We start from the raw sequence: 25,714 nt of genomic DNA, 5'->3' as shown, positions 1-25,714 counted from the left end.
GTCGGCCACTTGTAGTGCATGAAAGAGACAAGAAGGTACAGATTGCCCAGGGACTTTCATTCTCCAAATGTGCTTTTGTACAAAATAATTTGGGACTGAACATGCAGATTCTTAATCACCCTGTCCCCCTCAGATGTGGTGCCTCAGGTGGATGTTCCAGGCCACGTAAACCATGGCTCTGCCCACAGCTGGTCAGGAGCAGTGCTCAGCTCTACTGCTGGGAGGATTTGCTTCAAGACCCTTAATTTGTAAAGCCCTCTGTTACAGCAGCCTAAGGAATTCTTCTTAGGACTTAAGTTTTGTGAAACAGCCAAAACTCCCTTAAATTCTTTCTTAAGAGGCCCCCTATTCTGTGGGGAAGTGCCAACTCCACCCTCAAGTCTGCTTCCTGCTTGGCAATTTAGAAAGAAAGCAGAACAGTGAGCTTTCTTAGCCCATTATTCACCTCTGAAAGGTAATCAAAGGGAATGCCTTTCCTCCTATTATCCTATTGTTCAATTTTATGGAGGACTGCCTCTGAATATAGATGTTGTCAAAGAAGCCAAGAACCTAATGTAAACAGAAATTTCCAAATAGTACTTGTTCAAATTATCTTATTCCCAGGACTAGCTCTGCCAAGTTCCTGAAGGATAGTGAGCTATCACAACTGGGGCCTCCATATAATTTAATTCACTTCAATGGCTCCACATCTATCTGCGGGACTCCCGAGTAGGCCATGAGGGCACCAGCTTTAAATACCATATAAATGGAATCATACGATGTGTATCATTTTTATGCCTGGCTTCTCAAGCTCACATTTGTGAAAATTTATCATGTTGTTGTATGAAGCTGTAATTGATCATTTAAATTTAAATTTTTGTAAAGGCTTTAAATTTCGTAAAGGCTTCCATTATAGGAATATACTACCATTTATTTACCCATTCTGCTGTTTTTTAGCCATTTGCGGTTTGGAACATATGTTAGCTTCCTATTGCTACTGTAACAAATCACCACAAATTTAGTGGCTTAAAATAATAAGATTATTATCTTATAGTCCTGGAGCTCAGAAGTCGAGACTGGGTCCATAGGGCTGCGTCACTTTTGCAGCCTTTCGGGAAGAATCCAAGCTGCCTTTTACAGCTTCTAGAGACCACATGTATTCTTTGGCTCATGGTCCCTTTCTCCATCTTCAAAGCCAATAATGTAGCATCTTTTATGCTCTTTGCCATCTGTCTCCATCCTACCTCTTCTCTCTAACCTTGACTCCCCTGTGTCCTTCTGAGAGTAAGGATCTTTGTGATTACATGGGGCCCACCTAAATAATCCAGAATAATCTCCCATCTCAACATCTTTATCACACCTGCAAAGTCCCTTTTGCCATGTAAGGTAACATATTTAGTTTCCAGAGATTAGACTGTGGGTATTTGGGATGCCCCTTCTTAGCCTACAGCAGAGCGCTGTGAATAAACCTGACAAATGCATCTGTCTACCTGTCTTTGGTGTGCTCATTTGCTTTCCTCTTGGCTGTATATCTAAGAATGGGATTTTATAGGGTATAAAAACATTCAGTTTTATTTTTTTTTAATTTTTTTTATTATTATTTATTTATGATAGTCACAGAGAGAGAGAGAGAGGCAGAGACACAGGCAGAGGGAGAAGCAGGCTCCATGCACCGGGAGCCCGACGTGGGATTCGATTCCGGGTCTCCAGGATCGCGCCCTGGGCCAAAGGCAGGCGCCAAACCGCTGTGCCACCCAGGGATCCCAACATTCAGTTTTAGATTCTGCAAAAAACAGTTTTCCAAAGTGGTACTAAATTACATTCCTACCAGCAGCATAGGAGAGTTCTAGTTGATCCACACCCTCTCTGACACTTAGTATTGATATTTAACCATTGTGAGTATATAAAAGTATCTCATTGTGGTTTTAGTTTGCATGTCTTTAGTGACCAGTGAGGCTGAACATCTTTTTATATATTTATTGGTCATTTGGATAGTTTCTCTTATGAAGTGCCTGGGTGGTTTTTTTTTTTTTTTTTTTTTTTTAAATCTTTTGCCTATTTTTCTATTGGGTTGTCTTTTTCTTATTGATTTGTAGGAATTCTTTACATGTTCCATATCAAAGCCCTTTGTTGCTTATATGTGTGATAAATGGCTTCTCACTCTCTGTGGTTTGCTTTTTACTCTTTCAATGATATCTTTTAAATGGACAGAAATTCCTGATTTTAATGTAGTCCAATATCTACAGGGAAATCTTAAGAAACATTTTAAAAAGTTTTGAATAAAATGAAAATAAAAACACAACATATCAAAATATATGGAGTGATCCTCACACTATGCTTAGAGGAAAATTTATAGTACTAGTTTCTGGCACCGTTGATTTAATCAATTATAGGTTGATTATCTATTCTACCGATTTCTACTTCTTTAAATCTATTTCCTTCTTTCTACTGTTAGATTTGACTTTCTCATTGCTTTTTAAAATTCTTTAGATAGATGCGTAGATCACTGATTTTCTAGCCTCTAAAAATTTTTCTGCTATACGCATATTAAAACGCAAATATCTCTATACTTGGCTTTAGCTGCATCCCCCAAGTTTTGAGATGTAGGAAATTTAATTATGTTTTGATCAAATATTTTAAAGTTTCCATTGTGATTTTTTTTTGATTCGTGTGTACTGTAAGTGCTGCATTTCCGAATATAGGGGGGTTTTCTCTTCAACTCAGGTTATTCATATTCAGCTTGCTTTTACTGTGGTTTGAGAAAACCTCCTAACATTGGTACTGCAAATTCTTGGTACCTCGGTAGCTCCCCAATGCCTTAAAAATGTTTTCATATTTAGGGCAGCTTTTCTAGTTGTTTTCAGAAATAAGTTTGCTACAAAACAACCTATTCTGCTATTGCCAGAAGCATGACTACCACCGGTGATAATTTAATTAATTGTGATGCCACCACACCCAGAGATCACCAGGAAGGAAGGAAGGAAGGACGTAGATAAATAAATAGCCATCATTACATCCATGGTCAAGAGTTCAGCTTCTTAATCTCAGAATTCCATCTTATTTTCTCCAAAGCCCATGTCTGTTTCTAACATGCCATTTATCACTGCTCTCAAAGTTGTTCTTGACAGACTCCACGTTTTCTATCTGATCTTATTTCTCTTCTTTTTTAAAAGAAGATTTTATGTATTTATTCATGAGAGACACAGAGCGAGGCAGAAACATAGGCAGAAGGAGAAGCAGGCTCCCTGCAGGGAGCCCAAAATGGGACTTGATCCCACGACCCCGGGATCACACCCTGAGCTGAAGGCAGATGCTCAACCACTGAGCCACCCAGGTGTCCCTATTTCTCCTGTATCTTAACATGGGCCCCACCACCACACTTTAAAATACTCTTCTCCCTCCTGTTTGCAAATACCAAATGCTGCACGTCCAGTCGTGTTCCTTTGTTACATTGTTCTCTTGGCCTCTCCTCACTTTTCTTTGAAATGTCTCCCCTTTGATTATTTTTGTCTAACATATGAGAAAATAGATATGTAACTGTTAAAGTAAAAAAGAGGGTCATCTCTGTGTCACTGAAATTACCTGGAATACCAGCCTGGCACATGCCACATTTATGAGAACTCTTGTATGAGGGACAGGTGGGACTAGGCAGGGAGAGATAGATAGGGGACTATGGGATCGGGCTTACAGAAATCCCAAAAATGCAGAGGTGTAAGGAAGCCAGAGATAAGGGAACCAACCAGACCACCCTGCCCTAGGTGTCTTTTTTATGTCAGTCATCCATGACCAACAAAGAATAACCAGACCCAAAAAAGAAGCCATTAAAGATGTTATCACCAGGCTTTACTCAAACCAAGACATCACAGAAATGATAAGGTCACAAGCTCCCTGGTCAGTTCTAAATAAAAGACTGCCCTTGGGGGCCCATCTTGGCAAACCTATCGGGACCCCCTCACTCCTGAGAGCTTTTTCTGTATCCTTGCTTAATCACTTCTATTGTTTTACTCACTCTCCTTTGTCTGTAATATTCATTCTTTGACTCCATGAGACAAGAACTAGCTCCCCACTTCACTGTGAACTGGTATGCAAAGCAAGAGCTTCACCTCACTTGAAGGGGGTGGGAACAGGTTGGAGGATTCATAGTGACCTGTTATCAAAAGGAATTATATGTCTAACAGCAGCACTGCACGATGGGTACAGTAACTTTACATTTTGAGATTCTCATTCCCATTTCAAAATCTCAAAAATAGAACACAGTTCTAGAAATGTTTTTTTTAAGATTTTTTTAAATAATTTTTATTTATTTATGATAGTCACAGAGAGAGAGAGAGAGAGGCAGAGACACAGGCAGAGGGAGAAGCAGGCTCCATGCACCGGGAGCCCGACGTGGGATTCGATCCCGGGTCTCCAGGATCGCGCCCTGGGCCAAAGGCAGGCGCTAAACCGCTGCGCCACCCAGGGATCCCCTTTTTTTAAGATTTTTAAAAAATTTATGATAGACAGAGAAAGAGAGAGAGAGAGGCAGAGACACAGGCAGAGGGAGAAGTAGGCTCCATGCTGGGAGCCCGACGTGGGACTCGATCCCGGGATTCCAGGATCGTGCCCTGGGCCAAAGGCAGGCGCCAAACCTCTGAGCCACCCAGGGATCCCCTAGAAATGTTTTCTATTTGGTTATAATTTTTTAAATGAATACAATCTCTATATCTCTCCTCCAAAGCTAGCAATTGCAAGCCTCCCTCCAACTTTTAGCTGGAGACATAAATAATTGTAATATTCCTATCAATGGGCTCTGCAGTATATAGTGGAACATGATGTATAGTGGAATATCACTCAGCCACAAAAAAGAATGAGTTCTGGCTATTTGCAACAACATGGATGGATCTAGAGGGTATTATGCTAAGTGAAATAAGTCAGAGAAAGACATACACCATATGATTTCACTCTTATGTGGAATCTGAAAATCAAAACAAATAAATGAGCAAACAAAAATCAGAAACAGACCCATAAATACAGAGAACAAAGTGAGGGTTGCCAGAGGGGAAGTGGGTGGGGGAATGGACAGAAAAGGTGAAGGTGAGTGGGAAATACAGGTTTCCAGCTATGGAATGAATGTCACAGGGGTTAACGGTACAGCAGAGGGAATGTAGCCAATGATATCGTAATAGTGTTGTACAGTGACAGGTGGCAGCTATGCTTGTGTGGAGGGCACAATAACGTATAAAGTTGTGAATCCCTGTCATACGCTTGAAACTAATGTAACATTGTGCGTCAACTATACATTTATTTATTTATTTATTTATTTATTTATTTATATTTTTAAAAAAGATTTTATTTATTTACTCATGGGAAACACAGAGAGGAGAGAGAGAGGCAGAGACACAGGCAGAGGGAGAAGCAGGCTCCATGCAGGGAGCCCGATGCGGGACTCGATCCCGATTCTCCAGGATCAGGCCCTGGGCCGAAGGCGGCGCTAAACCGCTGAGCCACCCAGGGTTCCCCAACTATACTCCAATTTTAAAAATATGTTTTTGGGCATCCTGGGTGGCTCAGCGGTTTAGTGCCGCCTTCGGCCCAGGGCCTGATCCTGGAGAATCGGGATCGAGTCCCGCATCGGGCTCCCTGCATGGAGCCTGCTTCTCCCTCTGCCTGTGTCTCTGCCTCTCTCTCTCCTCTCTGTGTTTCCCATGAGTAAATAAATAAAATCTTTTTTAAAAATAAAAATAAATAAAAAATATGTTTTTAAAACCCATCACACAAGGTAGAATCAGTGCTGAATGTCACGGGGCACCGAGTAAGGGACTGTCACCCCAGAATTACGCACGCTGTGACATACAGGGCAACTTGGCCGTTTCTTCAGAAGTAACTTATCACCATGAAGAAAACACAGATCCTACCGGATAAGATCCCCGACAAGGCACAGCAATGATGTCATACCCAGGGGAGGAAGACCAACTCCCAAGGTTTGAGACCAACTCCCCAGGGAGATGAAGCCAACGGAGCAGGAGGGCACTTGCTGGCAAAAGTTGTAAACAGATTGAGGTAAACACGAGTGAGTCCTTTTGTTCAAGGAGATTCTAGCCCCGGGAGAGCTGAGAAGCATCACATATATATGTCATATATCATAGAACTATCATTTATCAAGGCGCACACGATAAGCACCTGCAGTGGGGTCTTATCTATCGCAAGCGGTAAGAAAACATACCATTTGAGAACAAAGGGCCATTCCCGGCCTCCTTTCCTTCCTTATGTGAATTTGAAGGCACATGGTCAGACTGGAGAGATGGTAAATTATTCACGTTCTGTTAGGGTCTTTGCGGGGTCCCAAGAGAGAACACTCTTCTTCCCTGATTGATGAGCCCGTTGGGAAATAAAGCAGGAAAGATGGCAGGGCCAGGCTACAATATCACCTTTATTAATCTGGTACTGAAGATGTAGCTTCTATCTGTGAGCAAATAGGCTTTCCAATGGTGAACTCCTGTCACAGCAGCCCAGACCATGGCAGCCTCTCATGCTGACCTTGCCCCTCCCCAGCCTGCCCCCCAACTCACACCCTGACAGCAAGGTGGCTCCCAAAGAGGAAAACAGAGACGGTCTGAGCCAATCACATTGGGAAAGAAATGCATTCTTCCCAAACTTCCTATTAACAAGGTCACTCCACCCTCTCTGAGCAGAGGGGTGCTACATAAAAAGAACCTCCTCCGGGATCCCTGGGTGGCGCAGCGGTTCGGCGCGTGCCTTTGGCCCAGGGCGCGATCCTGGAGACCCGGGATCGAATCCCACATCGGGCTCCCGGTGCATGGAGCCTGCTTCTCCCTCTGCCTGAGTCTCTGCCTCTCTCTCTCTGTGACTATCATAAATAAATAATAAAAAATTAAAAAAAAAAGAGCCTCCTTCTCCTGAAAGAATGTGGGGAATAAGTGTACTCCCCAAATATAACCCCGATGCTTTAACTCCCTTATGGGTTGCACCTGGGGTCCTTCACCAGTCCACACTCATATGCTCTTTGCAAAAGTCCTCTTTAAAAGGTAATGATAAGGTGGGAGTGTGCATGTGTGCCCATTTGTGGGTTTGTATGTGTGCATGTGTGTGTGTGTGAACATGTGTGTGGGTTTGCCCATGGTGCGTGTGGACATGTGCATATGTATACATTGTAAGTTTGTGTGTGACCATGTGTATGAGTGTACAACCATGAGTGAGTGTGTGTGCAGATGCAGGTGTGCATTACATGCATGTGCATAAGTGCGTGCATGCATAGGTATATATATGTGTGTGTGTGTGCCTGAACGTGCATTCACATCGGGGTGCCTAGAGCACAAATGTGCATGTATGTCTGTATCTAGCTCTGGAGCCAGATGTTCAGGTACCTATTTGGACAGAATTGTTTCAACAAACACCTACGATGGCCAATGACTGCGGCGACCATGAAGAGGGGTATTACATGTCTCTGGATGCAAAAAAAAATTACAAGCTGGTAAGGAAAGAGTGACGCCTCAGCAACTGTATGCAGCAGGAGGTCAAAGATGCTAGCTAAATGCCATAACAACAGAAAGAAGAGGAGAGTCATTCTGATCTGTAGGATGGTGAGGCTATTCGAGTGCAGCTTGAGAGAAGATGGGAGGTGCCAGGAGGGCATTCTAGGCAAAGGCATAGGGAGAGCTCAGGCCAAGGGTGGAAATACAGGGCCTGTTTAATAAGGAGACATTCATCGTGGGGGTGCTGAGATAATATGAATGTTACTGGATCAAATCAGATCAAGAATAACATCTGGCCTTTCTCTGCCTTATTTCTCAGAATATGTGGTGATGATGTGGGAGGCCAGCTCATGGAGAACTTTGATGGTCATACTAAACAACATGAACCTCCCTTCCTAAGGCAAAAGGAAACTGGTGTGTTGGAGTGGAGATGGGGAATGGTGAGGGTGGTGCTGGAAATCTCAGGCTAGGAGCTTAGTGCACTGGCCTAGCTGGGAGGGAGTGAGGGCCTGAACTAGGCGACAGAAAGGAGGGGTCAACGAGGGGACAGATACACTCAACAGTATTCTCTTAGGGGGAAGAGGACGTTTTCAGACCTGGCACCTGGCTGCATAATGGTGTCAGCAACGGAAGGAGAAGGAGGACGATGGGGTAGGAGAAATGAAGGTAATTTGGAACCACTGTGTCTACCCTGATGATCTATCAGAGCTAGACTCTGTAATCCCAACGCCTACACAGATTCTTGGGAATTGTGTCCTCCTGGTGAGGCACCAACGAATGAATGTTTTCTGTTGCCACCATGCTTCCTCTACCCGAGGAAATCATTCACTTCTGGAGGAAGCCCATCCTCTCCCACCCAGAACCCTGGATCTCTAATGTATTTGGCTCTGGAGCTCTATCTCAAGAAAAGTCCCAATTTGCATCCTCAGTGGGATCTGAAGTCCTAGAACCCAGGAGACACTGCTCTTTTTTTGTTTGTTTGTTTCATGCGTGAAAAAAATCTATTTATTTATTATTTATTTATTTGTTTATTTATTTTATTGGTGTTCAATTTGCAGACATATAGAATAACACCCAGTGCGCATCCCATCAAGTGCCCTCCTCAGTGCCCATCACCCAGTCACCCCCCACCCACCTCCCTTTCCATCATCTTTCTCTCATTTCCCAGAGTTAGGAGTCTCTCATGTTCTGGGAGACACTGCTCTTGCTCTGGTCTGCTCTGTTCAATGTCTAACGAGCCCCATCTGGACACTACGGTGCCCGTGTCCAGTGGTGCATGATCTGACCCGGTGAGGAGGGGACGTTAACCCACGTTGGCTGTGAACCGGCACATTTGTGCGTCTAAGGAAAAGTCAAGTTCCAGTAGAGGACAGGCTTCCGGATGACTCCAGTCGACGGACAAGGATCTGCTGGGGCAGCTAGGATGCAGAAGTGGAAAGAATCTAGGACCCTCGATATGTCACATGAGCCAGGATGGATGGGGAAAGTCTTCAGCTACAGAATCCAGCAGAACCAGGGGCTAAAGATAGGATGGAGTTGGAAAGGCAAACACAACCGGAACTGAGGTGGATTCTAAGAATGAGGAATGGTTAGCCAGAAATAGGTCAGGACCCAGGCAGCTGAAAGCCAGCAGTGGCCGGATTCACAGTGTGGGAGCCTGAGAACCCGAAGGGATTGAAAAGCCAAGGATGTAATGATATAAACCCGCATGGGTGAGCCTGAGAAAGCACAGCGGGCCCTGGGGCTCACAGGCCTGGAGCAGAAATGGTGGCTTTTCACTAAATCTTAAGATCCTGGAAGGCAGAGAATGCAGATGTAACATTTTGGTAAGCAGGCGATCAATAGGTATTGGCTGATTGATTGCTAAAATAAGCTTTTCAAGAGGATCGCCCCCAAACTGCTACCTTATATCTTTGGAATGGCTTTGATTTTCTAGTTTCTTTCTCTCTCTCTCTCTCTCTCTCTCTCTCTCTGTTTTTTTCTCCCCTGGCAGCTGTTACTGCTTCAGCAAACTAAAGCTGTTGCTATTTCAGCATCATTGCTAAGAAGGGCATCGGAGCATCTTCATATCAGGCTGAGCTCACTCGTCCAGATTAATTCCTTAGATGTTCAGCAGAATTTCTGGTAAAGTCACCTTTCGGTCGGAACAAAAGACAGATAACTCACTTTATCTGTGAGCCTCTTATCTTGTGGAAAACCCAAAATTCTCATCCATCCCAATTTTCACGGCAATTCAAGAAATTGCCAGAAGAAGAAACGTGGACTCTGGAAGGATATGTGAAGGCGGCTCTCTGCTCCTCGCCGCCCTGTGAATGCCCCACCATTCTGGCGGTTTCCAATTCGGTTCCACGGGGATCACAGAGACCGGGTGAGGACTGTGTTCCCGGAGCTCCCCACTGGTTTTAAAGAAGTGGCCAATCTTCACTTTTATTTATAGAAGCCTCAAGAATTATCTCCAAATGCCAAGAGTCCAAGAAGATATCCAGAATCTTCAATCCGGAGTTTTAGAGGACATGTGGAGTCACTTCAACCCTTCCTGTGTCAGATGAGTAAACTGAGGCTCAGAAAAGCGACTCTTAGGTTCTACGTAAGTGGAATGTTGGCACTTTGGATTGAGCTTCCTGGGTTCTACGGCATCACGCCTCTTCATTGACTGAAATACTTGCACTGGATCCAAATATTAAGACATAAATGCAAAAAAAAAAAAAAGGATTAAAAATATAACCAAAAAAGCAATGAAAACAGAAAAAGGCCAAAATGAGGGGGAAATACTCTTTGACAAAAGAATGACACATATGGTATTTGCTCCCTAGACCAGGGGATATTTCTGCTACACACGCACACATGCATCCAAAAGACAAAGCACTCTCAAGCTGTCTAAACATACATTTCTCAAAGGTTTATTGTATTCCTTTTTTCTATGCAAACATGAAAAGCAATGAGCAAGTAACGCCAATCCTCAGCACCCAGCATTATGGAAATGCAGGTATATAAGCTTTGCCCTTCGTATCTCTCAGGAGGTGTTTATCCCCCCAGAACAAAGGAAAATTAGAGGCATTGTGCTGACAAGGGAAATGCAAGTGTTTTCTTCCCTCTGGTTTTTTGTTGCTGGGGTATAAGATCACATGTGCCATAAAACTCTCTCCCATCTGGCTGGTTTTCGAAACTTCTCTGGGACCCAGTTTCTACAGTTGAACAGTTAATTCTCTTGAACACTTGGGAACTGTTGCAATGAAGGAGATTCCAGGGAGAGTCATTCGTGAACTTCTGCTTGTTTTGAGTTTTGCTGAGGTGGGCCTTTGCGTTACCAGGAGAGAAAATCTACTAAAATCTCTTGGGTGAGCACGTCAGCAGGCTAATTTCACTTTGAAACTAGCCGCTCGGTGCATTTTAGAAGGTACAGTAAGTGATGTCACCTCAGATATTAGTATTGTCATAAGTCTGGATGTTATGCTCTTCCCTCCAGTTCGGGGCTCTACTACAATGTGGCAACGATTCCATTAGGCCACACACGTAACATTTGAACTCTGGCAAAATTCAGGGAAAAAGAAAAACTAAAATTCTTTGAAATTTTTGAAAAAGTATCAAAAACTGGAAAGTATCTATGAATTAGTCTAAAAAGAAAATCACAGGAAGTTATGGATAATAATGCCATTAAAGGATATAAAAGACTGCCTAAGTAGAGATATGTGCCATATTTATGAATGAAACAGCACAGCACAGAATAGATGTTCATTTTACCTAAATTAATCTCTAAATCAATGGAATCTTAATCAAAGTCTCAAGATGATTTCTTTATTGCTTTATTAAAATATAATTGGCACAGGGCAGCCCGGGTGGCTCAGCAGTTTGGCGCCACCTTCAGGCAGGGCCTGATCCTGGAGACCTGGGATCGGGTCCCACGTCCGGCTCCCTACATGGAACCTGCTTCTCCCTCTGCCTGTGTCTCTGCCTCTCTCTCTCTCTCTCTGCCTCTCATGAATAAATAAATAAATAAATAAATAAATAAATAAATAAATAAATAATCTTTAAAAAAATATAATTGGCACAGAACCTTAAGTAAGCTTAAAGTGGACAGTGTGATGATTTGATACATGTGTGTGTTTATATTGTGAAATGTTTACAACAATGAAATTGGTCAACACCTCTTTGGCCTCACATAATTACCATTTTGTTGTTCTTATTATGGTAAGAACATTAAAACTCTACTCTCTTAGCAACTTCTGGGTCTGCAATACAGCACTGTTAGCCATAGTCACCAAGCTGTACCTTAGATACCCAGGGCCTGATGGATTCAAGATGATTTTTTAATTGGGAAAAATAATTTTAAAATTTATAAAGAAGACTAGAAGTCCACAAAGAGCCAAGAGAATTCTGAGAAGAGCAAAAACAGTACCAGCTCTATCAGATGGGAACCCATATTACAACCACAGGAGAAGCAAATAGATTGCAAAGTTTGAGAACAGAACCACATATATATGGGGAATTGGTATTTGATAGGGCTGGCATTACAGATCAGAGGGAGGAAGACTGATTATGTCATAATAGACCTTAGAAAATGTGGTTCAGGGATCCCTGAGTGGCTCAGCGGTTTGGTGCCTGCCTTTGACTCAGGGCGTGATCCCAGAGTCTGGGGATCGAGTCCCACATCAGGCTCCCTACATGGAGCCTGCTTCTCCCTCTGCCTGTGTCTCTGCCTCTCTCTCTCTCTCTGTATGTCTTTCATGAATAAATAAAATCTTTAAAAGAAAATGTGGGGGCAGCCCCGGTGGCCCAGCGGTTTAGCACCGCCTTCAGCCTCGGGTGTGATCCTGGAGACCTGGGATCGAGTCCCATGTCAGGCTCCCTGAATAGAGCCTGCTTCCCACTCTGCCTGTGTCTCTGCCTCTCTCTCTCTCTCTCTCTCTGTGTGTGTGTGTGTGTGTGATTAATAAATAAATAAAATCTTTAAAAAAAATAAAAAGAAAAGAAAATGTGGTTCACTCTGGGAAAAAATAGATTAAAATTAAAAAATTTTAAATTTAAATTTGTCTTTACTGATTATATAATATGCAATTATGTTAGGGTATAACAAACACAAGTGTGTATTATAAATGAAGTATTTAAACATTTAGATAATTTATTCAAATACATAAAAAGCACGGTATAAAGAAAGAAACACCAAATAGTTTTAAGACGATAAAGCTACTAATAGGAAATATAGGAGAATATCTTTATAGAGTACAGGGTAGTTTGGGGGAAAAAGAAAATAACAGATGGAGTCTAGAGGATTTCTGGGGTGGTGAAACTACCCTGTATGATACTATAAGGTGGTTACGTGTCGTAATACATTTGTCCAAACCTGTGGAATATACAACACCAAGAGTGAACCCTAAGGCAGACTGTGGGCTCTGGGTGACAGTGATGTGACAATGAAGATTTATTGAGTGTAACAAGTGTCCCACTCTGGTGGGGGAGGTTGATAGGGAGGGAGGCTATGCATGCTGCGGGCAGGGGCTATGTGGCAAGTCTCTGGACATTCTGCTTAATTTTTCTATGAACAGAAACTGCTTGTTAAAACATTTGGACACACACATTTTGCAGCTCCTCCTATCAGGAGGTGGGTGGAGTCTTTTTTTTCTCCACTCTAGAATCTGTGCTTGGCCATGTGACTTGCTTTGGCCCATGGGGCATTAGCAATATGAAGAAGCAGAGGCTCAAACAGCACCTGTACACTGGGGCTTGCCTTCCCTGCTGCTGGAAACCCTGGGACCACCATGTGAAGAAGGCTGGGCTAGTGGCCTGGAGCCTGAGAGGCTGTGTGGAGTGGAGATCCAGACCCGACCCCCTCAGCAGAGGCTCCTGTGATGTAAGGCCACCATCACCATCCAGCCCCAGGAGGCAGGTCCAGTCCAGAAGATCCACCCCACCAACCCATAGCAGTTAATCATTGTTGGCCTAAGCCACTATGCCTTGGAGCGTTTGGTCATATACCAAAAACTAGCTGATTTGAGTAGGGGCATGAAAAGCACAAACTTCAAAGGAAAAAAATAGACGGATTTAAGGACATCAAAAATAAAACTTTCCATTTAAACCAAGACACCTCAGACAAAGGGGACACCCAGGAGATGTACCAGAAGAAGATATTTTGCAAAACTAGGACAAAAGCTTAAAATCCAGAATATCTGAGAAACTCTTGCAAGTCAGCAAGGAAAAAAAAAAAAAGAAAAATGGGTAAAAATGTGAAAAAGAAATTCACAGAAGTGAAACTAGAATGGCCAATGAATATACGAGGAGCCTCTCCAACTCATTAGTAATCGGAGAAATGCAGATTGTGCTTAAAATGAGATACAGCCCTACAGCTATAATAGCAGGTGCCACCAAGGATGTAGGGAAGTGGAACTCCTTGCTGCACTACAGATGGGCAAGAGTCACCTGCCGCCACCATTTTTTGGAGGTCAGTTAGGCAGTATTTAGTGAGAGGATGCATATGTCTACTCTTTGTGTGAGCCAGAAACATTTCTCTCGGGTGACACCCCAGAGAAACTGAATGTGCCCCAAGAGACTTATGTCCAGGGTCACCTGGGTGGCTCAGTGCTTGAGCCCTTCAGCTCAGGGCGTGATCCTAGATTGAGTCCTGCATTGGGATCTCCGCAGAGAGTCTGCTCCTCCCTCTGCCTATGTCTCTGCCTCTCTCTAGGTCTTTCATGAATAAATGAATAAAATATTTTTTTAAAAAATAGACTTATGTCTGTTTGTTTGCATGAACACCACCCATGTCAACAGTTGTAAACATCTGTCCTTCAGAGGGAGAGTGGATAACTAAACAGGCACAGCATCCATGGAAAATCTAGACAACAGTCAGAAGCAGTAAGATTTACTCATATCAACATGGCTACATCTCAGAAAAATCACATTGAGTGACTAACTAAATACACTGAGATGTACAGTACAACACCAGCTATGGAAACTAAGTCTGCTCATATGTATGAAGGTAGGGAAGGTGAGTTAGGACACACCTTTAAACCCAGAATGCATATTTATCAGGAGAATAATATGGACAATTGAGAAAATATGGGCAATTGAGGCAAATGAAATCAGAAAATAACTTTTGGGGGCGCCTGGATGGCACAGTCATTTGAGCCTCCAACTCTTGGTTTTGGTTCAGGTCATGATCTCAAGGTCGTGAAATTGAGCCCCAAAATGGGTTCCATGCTCAGCGTGGAGTCTGCTTCAGATTCTCTCCCCTCCCCTCCCACTCATACTCTCTCTCAAATAAATTTTTTAAAAAAAAAGAAAATTTGATTTTATAAATGTATCTGTTGCTTATGACTACATGAGTTTCATGGTAAAATTGTGATTTGGAAAGCCAACTTAAAACACACACACACACACACACACACACACGGAAGGGCCTTTTATATAAACAGAATACAAAATGCAGACTTATACCCCCAACATTGACAACATTTTGCTGGTACCACAAAGCATCATTGTTAACCTGTAACTCTGAATAGATGCCCAGTGGAAAAGAAGACAAAAGGCATCTTTCCTCTTCTTAAAGGAAGAATCCATGTGGGGGAACACCCCAGGCTTGTCCCTGAAATCATTTATTAAAAGGCTGGTGATCCCCTGCCCTCACACCCATGAATTGTGCTTTATGGATTTGTTGCTTTGTAACAACCACCTCCTCAAATATGAAATCAGCACCTATGCAGGGCCTCCTACTTTATACCACTCTTGAGCATAATTTGTTTCATCTAGTTTACACCCAAAGGTGAAACCAAAATATTCTTATCTGAAGACAGTCACTCACTCATGCAAGAGTCTAGGTGTTGTTCCTTGAGTTAAGGGTTTATCCTGGCCCTGGTCCTATTACTTCAGTTAGAGCTGGTTGAGCTTCTCATAGGCATTTGATTTGTGGAATATAAATCCTCCCCTGCCTTATTCCCCATGGAGTAACCCACACCAAGATTATAGGTGGGTGTGTGGTAGGCTGGGTGGGGATAGAGTCAGGGTTAGGACAGGGGAGTGTACAGAGCACACAGGCAGGGTGAATCCAAGCATGATGGTTAATTTTATGTGTCAACTTGGCTGGGCCATGGTGCCCAGATATTTGGCCAAACATTATTCTGGATGTTTTGTAAAAGTATTTTTAGGTGAGATTAACATTGAAATTGGAGGGCAGCCTGGGTGGCTCAGCGGTTTAGCGCCGCCTTCAGCCCAGGGCCTGATCCTAGAGACCCAGGATTGAGTCCCACATCAGGTTCCCTGCATGGAGCCTGCTTCTCCCTCTGCCTGTGTCTCTGCCTCTGTGTGTGTGTGTGTGTGTGTGTGTGTGTGTCTCATGAATAAATAAATAAAATCTTAAAAAAAAACATTGAAATTGGAGGATTTCAGCAGCAGATTGTTCTCCTTATTGTGGGTGGGCTTCATCCAATCAGTTGAAGGTCTGAATAGCACAAAGACTGGCCTCCAAGAGCAAAAAGGAATTCTCCAGCCCGAGAGCCTTCAGACTGGCACCACAGCATCGGCTCTTCAATCTGACAGCCCACTGTGCAGATTTTGGACTTGCCAGCCAACTCCTTAAAATAAATCTCCTCTCTTTATATACACATCCCATTGGTTCTGTTTGTCTGGAGGACACTGATGAATACACCAAAGAACTCGTGTAAGGGGCTGATCAGAAGTAGATCAGCCAAAGAGTTTATCATCTTTTGGCTGCAGGGGTGGTGGGTTGGATAAGCGATAAGTAACAACTTCCGAATAGCATAGTGGAAAGAGATACTCAGATTTCACGTAGGCAGCGCTCAATTCCCAACAAACAGAACTGTTTGTATGAAGGGGAAACATCCCTGAAACAACAACAAGGACCAACCACCACCAACCCGAAAGCTCAGTTTTAACCACAACAATTCACCAGATGGCCCAGCTTGACTTCCCAGGATGTGAGACAATTCCATGGAGGAAAACCATGCTGACTTAAAAACTGGAAATAACTCGATTACGTAGGATTTTTGTTTTTTACAGCTTTGTTTGTTTGTTTGTTTGTTTTGCTTTTTGTCCAAATCACTCAGTAAGGCTCAGTTGCCATAATGTAAGAATCCTGTGTGGGGAAGGTCAGACACCAGGTTAAACGTTAATGAAATCCCAGGGAGATCTCAGGACAGCAAGTGGGAAGAGAAAGTGGGTCGCTCAGGCTGTCAGAATAATAGGACCACAGGGGATGTTTCTCCCTGTCTTAAACTTCTAATATTGCTGTCATGGAATTGACCAATGCATAACCTTTTCTAAATTTAAACATCCTCAGGGACCAACAAACAAACATGCTAATCTTTCCTTTCCATCGTGCTCTGGAGAAGCTGGACTCAGGCCCCAGGAGACTGGAATCAAAGCGCTTTTTTCCTGGTCACTATGCACGATTTAACTGAGGGCAAAAGGGAACATGAAAAATCATCAGAGTCATAAGAGATGGGTAAAAGGAAACAGGATTCTGGGGTTGGAAGGAATCTTGGAAATGTGCTTTGTCCCTCCCTTCAGCTCTTGGGCCACACCTAAGCTCTTAAAGCCCTTAGGAATCACCTCTCAAGACAATACCTAATCTGTTTTAGAAACTCATTCTGGAGTCTAAGAATACTTATGTCAGGAAATTCAGCGCTGTGAATAAGTTGGGACACCACTCACACCCATTTCCTCTGGCTCCAAGCTCGGGGAGGGATGGACAGCAGCTGGGTGCCTTCTAGCACACTCGGTGAGCACACGCGGAACTTGTCACCGAAATAGCCCCCGGCCCACCCTCACCCCCAGCTTTCTCTTCTCCAAGTTGAGTCTTTACTCTCTTCTCATTGTTTGCATTCTCTAAACCAAACCCACCTGTGCCTGAGCTTTGACAACGAGTCCAGTGGAGGACTGGTTACCGCTGGCGCTAGGGTGACCAAGGGTCCCAGTGTGCCACGAGCTTCCCACGACAGGGGACTTTCAGTGCTGAAACCAGGAGAGTCCCAGGCAAACGGGGACAATTGGCCAAGCTGGGTCTCCAAGGAGGAGGAACGTCTGCAACCCACCCTCTAGATTTCACGGAAACTGGGATCCCTGGGTGGCGCAGCGGTTTGGCGCCTGCCTTTGGCCCAGGGCGCGATCCTGGAGACTCGGGATCGAATCCCACGTCGGGCTCCCGGTGCATGGAGCCTGCTTCTCCCTCCGCCTGTGTCTCTGCCTCTCTCTCTCTCTCTGTGACTATCATAAAAAAAAAAAAAAATTAGATTTCACGGAAACTGCTGAAATGATAGATTCGCACCTGTGCCTCGGCTCTAACCCTCAGGGTTCCTACGGAGCCCGACTAGCCTCCCTCAAATGCATTGCCCAAAATGTGTCCCTGTTATTGGAAGGGATGTGGGCAATGATCCATCCTCTGGCGCTGAAAGGAAGCATCTCAGTTAGTGACATGTCACTGCGTGGAGACAGGAAGCCCAATCTTGAGGGCCCCATTTGTTGTTCTATTCTTGTCGCGGACCTCCGACTGGAGGGAAGGCTGCAGGGCACCGACCCCGCGGGGTGTGGCCCCTGTGTGGCCACCATGGCCACCACCGCTTGCAGCCACCTGGGTGAGCCAGCACACCTGGAGATGCAGACGCAGCCCCGAGGCTACAAGAGAATCAGGAGCAAAACCAGGAACAATGATGAAGGCCGTGAAGGGCAGGGGAGAAAGCCAAGAAAAGGGGGGGGGGGCATGGTGGTAGGAGTGGCCTGCAGAGGGGTGGGACAGGAAAAACTCACTTTAAATTTTTTTCCCTTCACCCTCCTAGGGTCACTGGGGCAGGTTAACGAGAAGGACTCGACATGAGTGTACTAGCAGGTGCATCGCACATGAGCCGGGGGCGGGGGGGTGGGGGGTGGTAATTCAGGGGTGGTAAGAACCTGGACTCAACAAAAGAAAAATGGTTGTTTAGAGAAAGGATGAGACCAAGAAAAGGATCTTTGAGTTTCTAGGGCGGCAGATTGTGTGGTTCCCATCTGAGGGAACGAAGGGAAGACAGGCCTAGGCAGTAATGGTGTCGTGTGGGTTCCTCTGCTGGGGTCTATCAGGGTCGAGAGCTGACTTCACTTCTGTCCTTCCTGGCGGAGAGGGAAGCGGGACACCTTGACAAATTTATATCCTGCTTTGAGGTGAACAGAGGAGGGCAGAGAGCTGTTCTAGTATCCGCTTCTTCTCAACTGCTTTCAGCTCAAAATAAGCCTTATGCCAAAGCGGCAGGTTTGGGGGGGGGGCATAGTCTGCTCCCCACCGAGGGCTGGAGAAAAGCAAAAGTGGGAATAAGGTTGGAGCATCCTCACACAGAGGGAGAAGGAGCAAAACAAGGAAGAGCATGGGAAGCACGAAGAGAAGCTTGTGTGGGTGGGAGAAGTAGAGACACCCGCCTGCTGGGGGTTTGCGCCCCGTGGGGCATTGGGCACAATCACCGAGACAGCCCTGCCCACCCTCTTTGGATTCCCCTCACACCTTTCAGAGGAATAGTTCCCAGACTCCTGGATTTCATGGACTAGAAAAAAAAAAATCAAGGACTAACTGAAAGCTACAAAGAACATAAAACTAAAAGTACCTTCTACTGGGCTCATTATTTCCAAGAGCAAAGGACATCGTGCAACCTCAGAGGAAGAAAGCTGTCACTGGCAGCCACATGCCAACAGGCACACATAGGACACGGTTCTTATTTCTCCCATTTGGCCAAGGAGTGCCCAAAACTTTGCCACAGACCGATGCCAGGTGTCAGCCTGGCATGGGGGAGGCACTGTTTCACTGAATCTAAGACTTTAGCCATGAGTTTCTTTAGAAAAATAGTAAAAGCCAACACTTACCGAGCACTCATCATGGGCCAGACCTTGTGCTCAGGTGTTGCCTCCTGAAACACACCCATCACCTGGTGCCATCTGCTGTCCTCATATTCCACACAAGGAAACTGAGGCCTGGAAGTAGTTAAAAAAACAAAAACAAAAACAAAACAAAGCTTGTCTGTGGTCATGTGATAGAGGAAGATTTTTACTCCAAGGTCACCTGACTTCAGGACCAACATTTTATTTTATATATTTTTTAAGATTTTCTTTATTTCTTCATGAGACACAGAGAGAGAGGCAGAAACACAAGCAGAGGGAGAAGCAGGCTACCTGCAGAGAGCCCAATGCAGGACTCCATCCCAGGACCCCAGGAATAGGCCCTGAGCTGAAGGTAGACGCTCAACCCCTAAGCCACTCAGGTGCCCCCCAGGGCCAGTATTTTTAATTTAATTTAATTTAATTTAATTTAATTTAATTTAATTTAATTTAATTTAATTTTATATTTTATCTTAGGGCCAGCATTTTAAACCACGATGCTGCATTTTGCTCCCTTAACAGAGGAAGACTCTCTGGATGATGACCTGGAAGGGTTTGCACAAGCTCTGCATTGATTTTGGTCATGTTTCCAACTGAAGACCTACAAGGGTCTCCCTAGGACTCTGAGAAGTACTTAGGAGGTTTAAGCGCGGCGATGGCTGTGTCTCCTTCTTGGCCTCGCCCAGCAGGCTTCACCCCTGGGTCCCATCTCCCTGGCCCTGCTCCCGGTCAGCCCCTTGCTTTACACCCAGGGTGGAGCCCGTCCTCTCCAGTTGCTATTCATATCTGTATTTGTTCAGAGGCTTCCTTCCTGCCTCCCCTTTCTCTTGAAGGTCTTCCCTTTTCAGTGCGAGGCCTTGACATCTAATTCCCACTGAACCACCACATCACAACTTGAGAAAGGTGCTGTTAGGGGGAGCCCCTTTCTTATTTTTTTATATGGGAGACCCAGTGCCCGTGGGCGAAGGCTCGGACAAGAGCTGATGCCCATGAGAGCATCCACAGGGAAGGAGGCAACTGGCCGACAGGAAACTGGATGGTCCTCCCATTCAAACCCAGGCCTTAGTGTGCAAATACTACATCTGTTCACCATTTGTTGACTTGGTTTTATTAGTGATCGAATAATGCGGGAAGCTCTCATCAAGGCTCTCCTCTACCCTTGAAACAGCTAATGAAACAGGCTTCATTAGTTTATGATGCTGTTGTGTATATCAGCATATCAGCATCCAGGCCGGAAGGGAGTCTAAAATCACCCCTGACACCGTTCCAGACAGATGAGAGGGTCTCTGAGTTCTAGAAATTTCTAGAGAAGACTCTTCCACAATCAACTCTTTCAGCCCATCGTGATGTTTAATAATCCTCATGGCTAGGACTTTTTTCTTCCTTTAATCCAAATCCTTTTTGCTATAGATGAAACTTATTTCTTATGGGTGCCCTTAGTAAAGCTAAAAATACTACCATCCATTTTACTTTTTAATGTAGACTTCTTATCTGAAGGAGAAAATTATTTGATCTCTCTGCATTTTCCAACCTTTAGAAACTAACCTTTCTATCCTCTTTGGTATGGTCATAGAACTGGGAAGGGATGGCAAACATATCCCATTTAGAAATTCTCAGACCCAGCACTTCAAAGTGCCCTGTGGGTCAGTGCCATGCCAGGGTGCCCCCGCCTCCTGCCCAGCCGTGCCAAGTCAGAATCTTCGTGAGTGGGACTCCAGAATTTATTTTTAACAACCCAGGTGACTCTGATGCTGACCTGGTTCAGAGAGTCATCTGGAAACCTTGACTCAGTCCAGTTCCTTCTTACATTTCCCCATGGTGTTCCCCTGAAACCCATCCAATGAGGGTGCAGCCACTACATCCGCTACATCCCAGGAAAACTCTCCCCATGACCAGAGCCCTCCCCCCACCACCAGTCATTAAAGTCTTTTCCTTTTACTAAGCTGAAATCTGCCTCTTTGAAGTTTCCATGAATTATACTAGGTGTGGTCCCTGGTGTCAGAGTATTTGTAATTCTCTCCATTAACTTTCCCAATCCCAGTAACTGTACAAATCACATTTCTAGGCCAACATTTTAAAAGCGGGGGTCGCCTGGGTGGCCCAGGCGGTTAAGTATCTGCCTTCAGCTCAGGTCATGATCCTGGGGTCCTGGGACTGAGCCTCTCATAGGACTCCCTACCCAGCGGGGAGCCTGCTTCTCCCTCTCCCTTTGCCACCCACCCCCACCCCGTCATGTTCCCTTTCTTACACGTGCTCCCTCCTAAATAAATAAAATCTTTAAAAAATAATAATAAACTATTCCTTTCTTCAGTAATTGGTCACATGCATGGGGAAACCACATATCCAGTTGGCCAAAAGCCTTGGTTTAGTCATCAGCATATCAATGAAAAAGGAATTGTCAAAAGATCTAGCTCACAGTTCTCAGACTTTAGTGTGAATCAGCACCACCCAAAGGGCTTGTCAAAGCAAGTTCCTGGGTCCCACCCCCAAATCTGCCTCAGTAGGTTTGGGGTGGGGCTTGAGAATTTGGTTCTCAAGCTAGTACCCGGGGAGAGCCACTGCTGCTGGTCCGCAGACCACCCCTTGAGAACCAGAGGGCTCAGGGCAGCATTTATTTCCCTGTGGAATGAGAATCTACTACATCAGATTCAGCTGGGGAAGCTTTCAAAAGTACCAATGTCTAAAGAACACAGCATGTTAGCATTGCAACGAACTTTCCACATAAACCTTCTTGCCAAAATTTGAGGACTCCTCCACTGTGGTTTTGACACTTCAAAGAGCTTTGGAGAGACCCACGGTCCTCAAAAGGTCCCCGCTCAGCAGGGTCAGCAACACCTGAGAACCTGCTGGAGATGCAGGTAACATTTGAGCTACCGGCACAGGCTAAGCTCAGAGAAAGGCTCCCCCACCCCCCTCCTGCTGCCCCTCTATTTCCCCTGCTTCTGCTTCTTCCCAGTTTTGTTCTGTTTTATTTCTTTTCCACCAGACAACATGTTATTCTCTTGGAGTTTCCTAAATTTTATAGAGTTGACATGCCAGGTGGGGAAGATGGCCTGGAAAAGAATTCTGAGTTCGAAGGAAGCTTTTCTACTCTGTTCTGGGCTATTAAAAAAAAAAAAAATTATTGTGGTAAAGTAGAATACAAAACTTACCATCTTAATCATTTTTAAGTGTAGAGTTCAGCAGCACTAAGCACGTTCACGTGGTTGTGCACCCATCACCACCATCTGTGACCAGAACCGCTTCAACACCCCCCAGACTGCAACTGGGACCCCCATTAAACACAAATTTCCCATTATTCCTCCTGCCTTGGACCCTGGCATCACGCCTCCCATCTCTGAGTGTAACTATTCCAGCTGCACCACACGAGTGGAGCCCAGCAGGACCCGTCCTACTGGGACTGGCTCATTTCACCCAGCATAAGCTGCCCAAAGGTCACCCAGATTGCAGCATGCATCCGTTTCCTTCCTTTTCTTCCCTCTTCTTTCTTTTTTATGGTGGTTAGAAAACACATTCCCCACCTGAACCATTTTTGAGCGCACAGCTCAGTAGCCTTACGTAGATTCGCATCATTGGGAAACGGATCTCCGCAACTTCTTCACCATGCAAACCTGCAAGTCTATGCCCATCAAGCTTCTCCTCCTCTCCCCCCTCCAGCCCCCAGCCCCCACCATTCTACTTTCCTTTTTTTTTTTTTTTAAGATTACTTATTCATGAGAGACACAGAGAGAGAGATAGAGACGCAGGCAGAGAGAGAAGCAGGCTCCTTGCAGGGAGCCCGAAGCGGGACTCGATCCTTCGACCCCAGGGTCACAACCTGAGCTAAAGGCAGGCGCTCAACCGCTGAGCCCCCAGGCGTCCCTCTACCTTCTGTTTCTATGGACTTGCTGCCCCGGGAGCCTCTCAGGAGCTGGGGCACCCAGCACTGATCTTTCTGCTGCCGGCTCCTTTCAATCAGCGTGATATCCCCAAGGTCCATCCAGGCTGGAGCCCGTCAGAATTTTCTTGTTCTCTGAGGTGGGACCCCGTTCCACCGTGTGTAGGGGCCGCGTGTGTATCCACTGGCCACGGCCTCTGGCTTGCTTCCACCTTTCGGCTGTTGTGAACCGCACTGCTGTGAACACGAACGTGCAGGAAGGGCGGGAGGCCTCCTGGCAGTGCTCCCCACTGATCCAGGTGGCCCCTCTGTCCTTGGGCTCGGGGGCCAACACGGGGAAGGCTGGCGGCTGCTCAGCATCTGGGCATTTACAGTGAGGTCCCAGCTCAGGTGTGAGTCCGGGGCCCACTTACGGATGCCAAGTCCTGTGATCCGTCTGGCTCTTCCTCCTGAGCACCCCGCACCCCCTCCCCCCAATGTTTTCTTCCACACAAGCATGAGCCATGCCGATCTCACTACTGCTGGGCTCACCCAGGTCACTGCGGCTGTGAGAGGAGCTCAGTGTGTGCGGAATAGGTGGACGCACCTGGTGCCAGGGCCCCGGTAGAGGTCTTAGGGTCACAGAACCTCTCACCTTCATCCAGGGTCCAGAACCAAGGTTTTGTTTTGTTTTGTTTTGTTTTTTAAGATTTTATTTACTCACGAGAGACACAGTGAGAAAGAGAGGCAGAGACACAGGCAGAGGGAGAAGCAGGCTCCTTGCAGGGAGCCCGATGCGGGACTCGATCCTAGGCCTCCAGGATCACACCCTAGGCTGAAGGCAGGCGCTAAACCGCTGAGCCTCCCGGGCAGCCCCAGAACCAAGGTTTTATCTCATCCCTTGCTACTGGCTCTGACAGGTAATCTAGCCCTCCCTGCAGTCCGCCCCCCACCCAGGCCCAGCCCTTCCTATTCCTGCCACACCTCCTCCCTGGTCCTCAGGGCCACTGGGGTTCCACGTGGACAGGCCCCTAGTGTGTGCTCTGGACTTCCGCGTCCACATTCCCACCTCCAGCCTCTGACACTAGCAGAGTTCCATCTTGCTTTGTCTTTAGTCCCTGGGAGCAATGTCTCAGAATTAACATGGGCTGAGTCCCTGGCCTGCTCCCTTGTGCTGGGCGTCAGGTCTAGCTAATGCCACGCAGAAAGTTGGGAAGAGGACAACTGGGTGACCTGAAGCTCTCTGGCCCTAGTGTGGGCAAGCCACAGCAGTCTCAGCATGACTTCTGGGCAGCAGACGGCTGTGAAGTGTAAAGTCTCCTGGACTTAGAAGGCTCGCCATGGGGGTCCTGTGATAGAATCAGGAGATATGGAAGGAATCTTGTACCACCCTAGGTTGACACCAGGCACTTAACGCCGCCGTCCTGGGAGCCCACAAATGGGGGGGGGGGTGATGTTTGCCTTCCAAAGGACACTTCTTCACTTACCTTGAATTTGTGGGGTTCAAGTTTTGTTCAAATGTACCATTTTATAAATGCTAAGCTACCCCTTCACTCCACACTCACCCAACCCATCTGTAGCACAAGCTTGATTTTGAGCTGTTATAGGTTGAGGATGGCCGTGGTCTCCTTGCTTATTGAAGGCTCTGTGCCAATCCAACCAGTCCAGCTCCTGGAGAGTTATATCAGCGGGAATCTAGAATAAAATGTGAAGCGCTGGGGTCTGTAATAAAATCAGTGGCATGTGAAGAATTTAGAATCAAAGCATTTGCCAGAACTCTCCTCCCAATACCCTAGAAGATATGTGGTTTGGGTGTGTTGGACCAGTATGTAATTTCTAAAAGTGTTTATCACGTTCATCTCTCGGATATTTATTGAAAGCTATGGATTCATAGCACTGTACTGAAAGCTCAGGATATGAATGGTGCCTATAGCTAATATCTTTCGTGGGTCATGCCAACTTTAATTTGGTGAAAGCAGTGACATTTGTGACTTCAAATACCACTCAGTCGTCATCGGCACAGTGAAGTATTCCGAAGAATTAATTTGATAAGTGATATTATTGTTTTTAGCTTCTATATTGCTGCATATAAGACATTAAGCAATGTCCTATCTGCAGAACTTATTTTCACGCACACACAGCTTAGAAGAAAGAAGAGATGAGCACTATTTTAAAATCTGTATTTTCAAAGAATAGCAGCTCCCAAGCCACAAGAGAGCAAATAGAACCACTTTCAGAATGAAAGGGTACGGTAAGTAGGTGGGAAGGGACCACACAGGTTTGCAACGATGAATAAAATGCAGTCTTTACTCTCAGGCTTGCATCTAGTAGAGCGGGTGAGACCAATATGCCAAAAGAGTAGTGGCCTTTTTTTTTTTTTTTTCCAAATTCAAATTTAGGATGCATGCCTTGAAAAGAATGGGTGCACTTTAAGGGGACAACTAGATCATCTGTTTGAAATGGTAGCAGCCTGAGGACCCGTGGTTGCCATACTTAGAACGGAAGACAGTAAGGAAAGCCCTTGGGGAGTGATGTGTAGTGTTATGTGGCTTCAGGACGC

At 45.4% G+C, this 25,714-nt stretch overlaps 1 long non-coding RNA gene across 1 annotated transcript; it reads right to left on the bottom strand.

The window, feature by feature from the left end:
• Positions 1–8,591: 8,591 nt before the first annotated feature.
• On the bottom strand, positions 8,592–19,388 carry LOC140598879 (uncharacterized). Its single transcript, XR_012001427.1, has 3 exons — positions 19,287–19,388; positions 17,304–17,666; positions 8,592–10,118 (listed from the first exon to the last, which is right to left on the bottom strand). It is a non-coding gene; the product is annotated as an uncharacterized lncRNA (long non-coding RNA).
• Positions 19,389–25,714: the final 6,326 nt, after the last annotated feature.

This window comes from Vulpes vulpes, chromosome 5, assembly GCF_048418805.1.
Source record: "Vulpes vulpes isolate BD-2025 chromosome 5, VulVul3, whole genome shotgun sequence".
In the NCBI taxonomy this organism is placed as follows: Eukaryota; Metazoa; Chordata; class Mammalia; order Carnivora; family Canidae; genus Vulpes; species Vulpes vulpes.
Note: the sequence above shows the minus strand (reverse complement) of the source record. Positions and strands in the feature narration are given on the sequence as shown.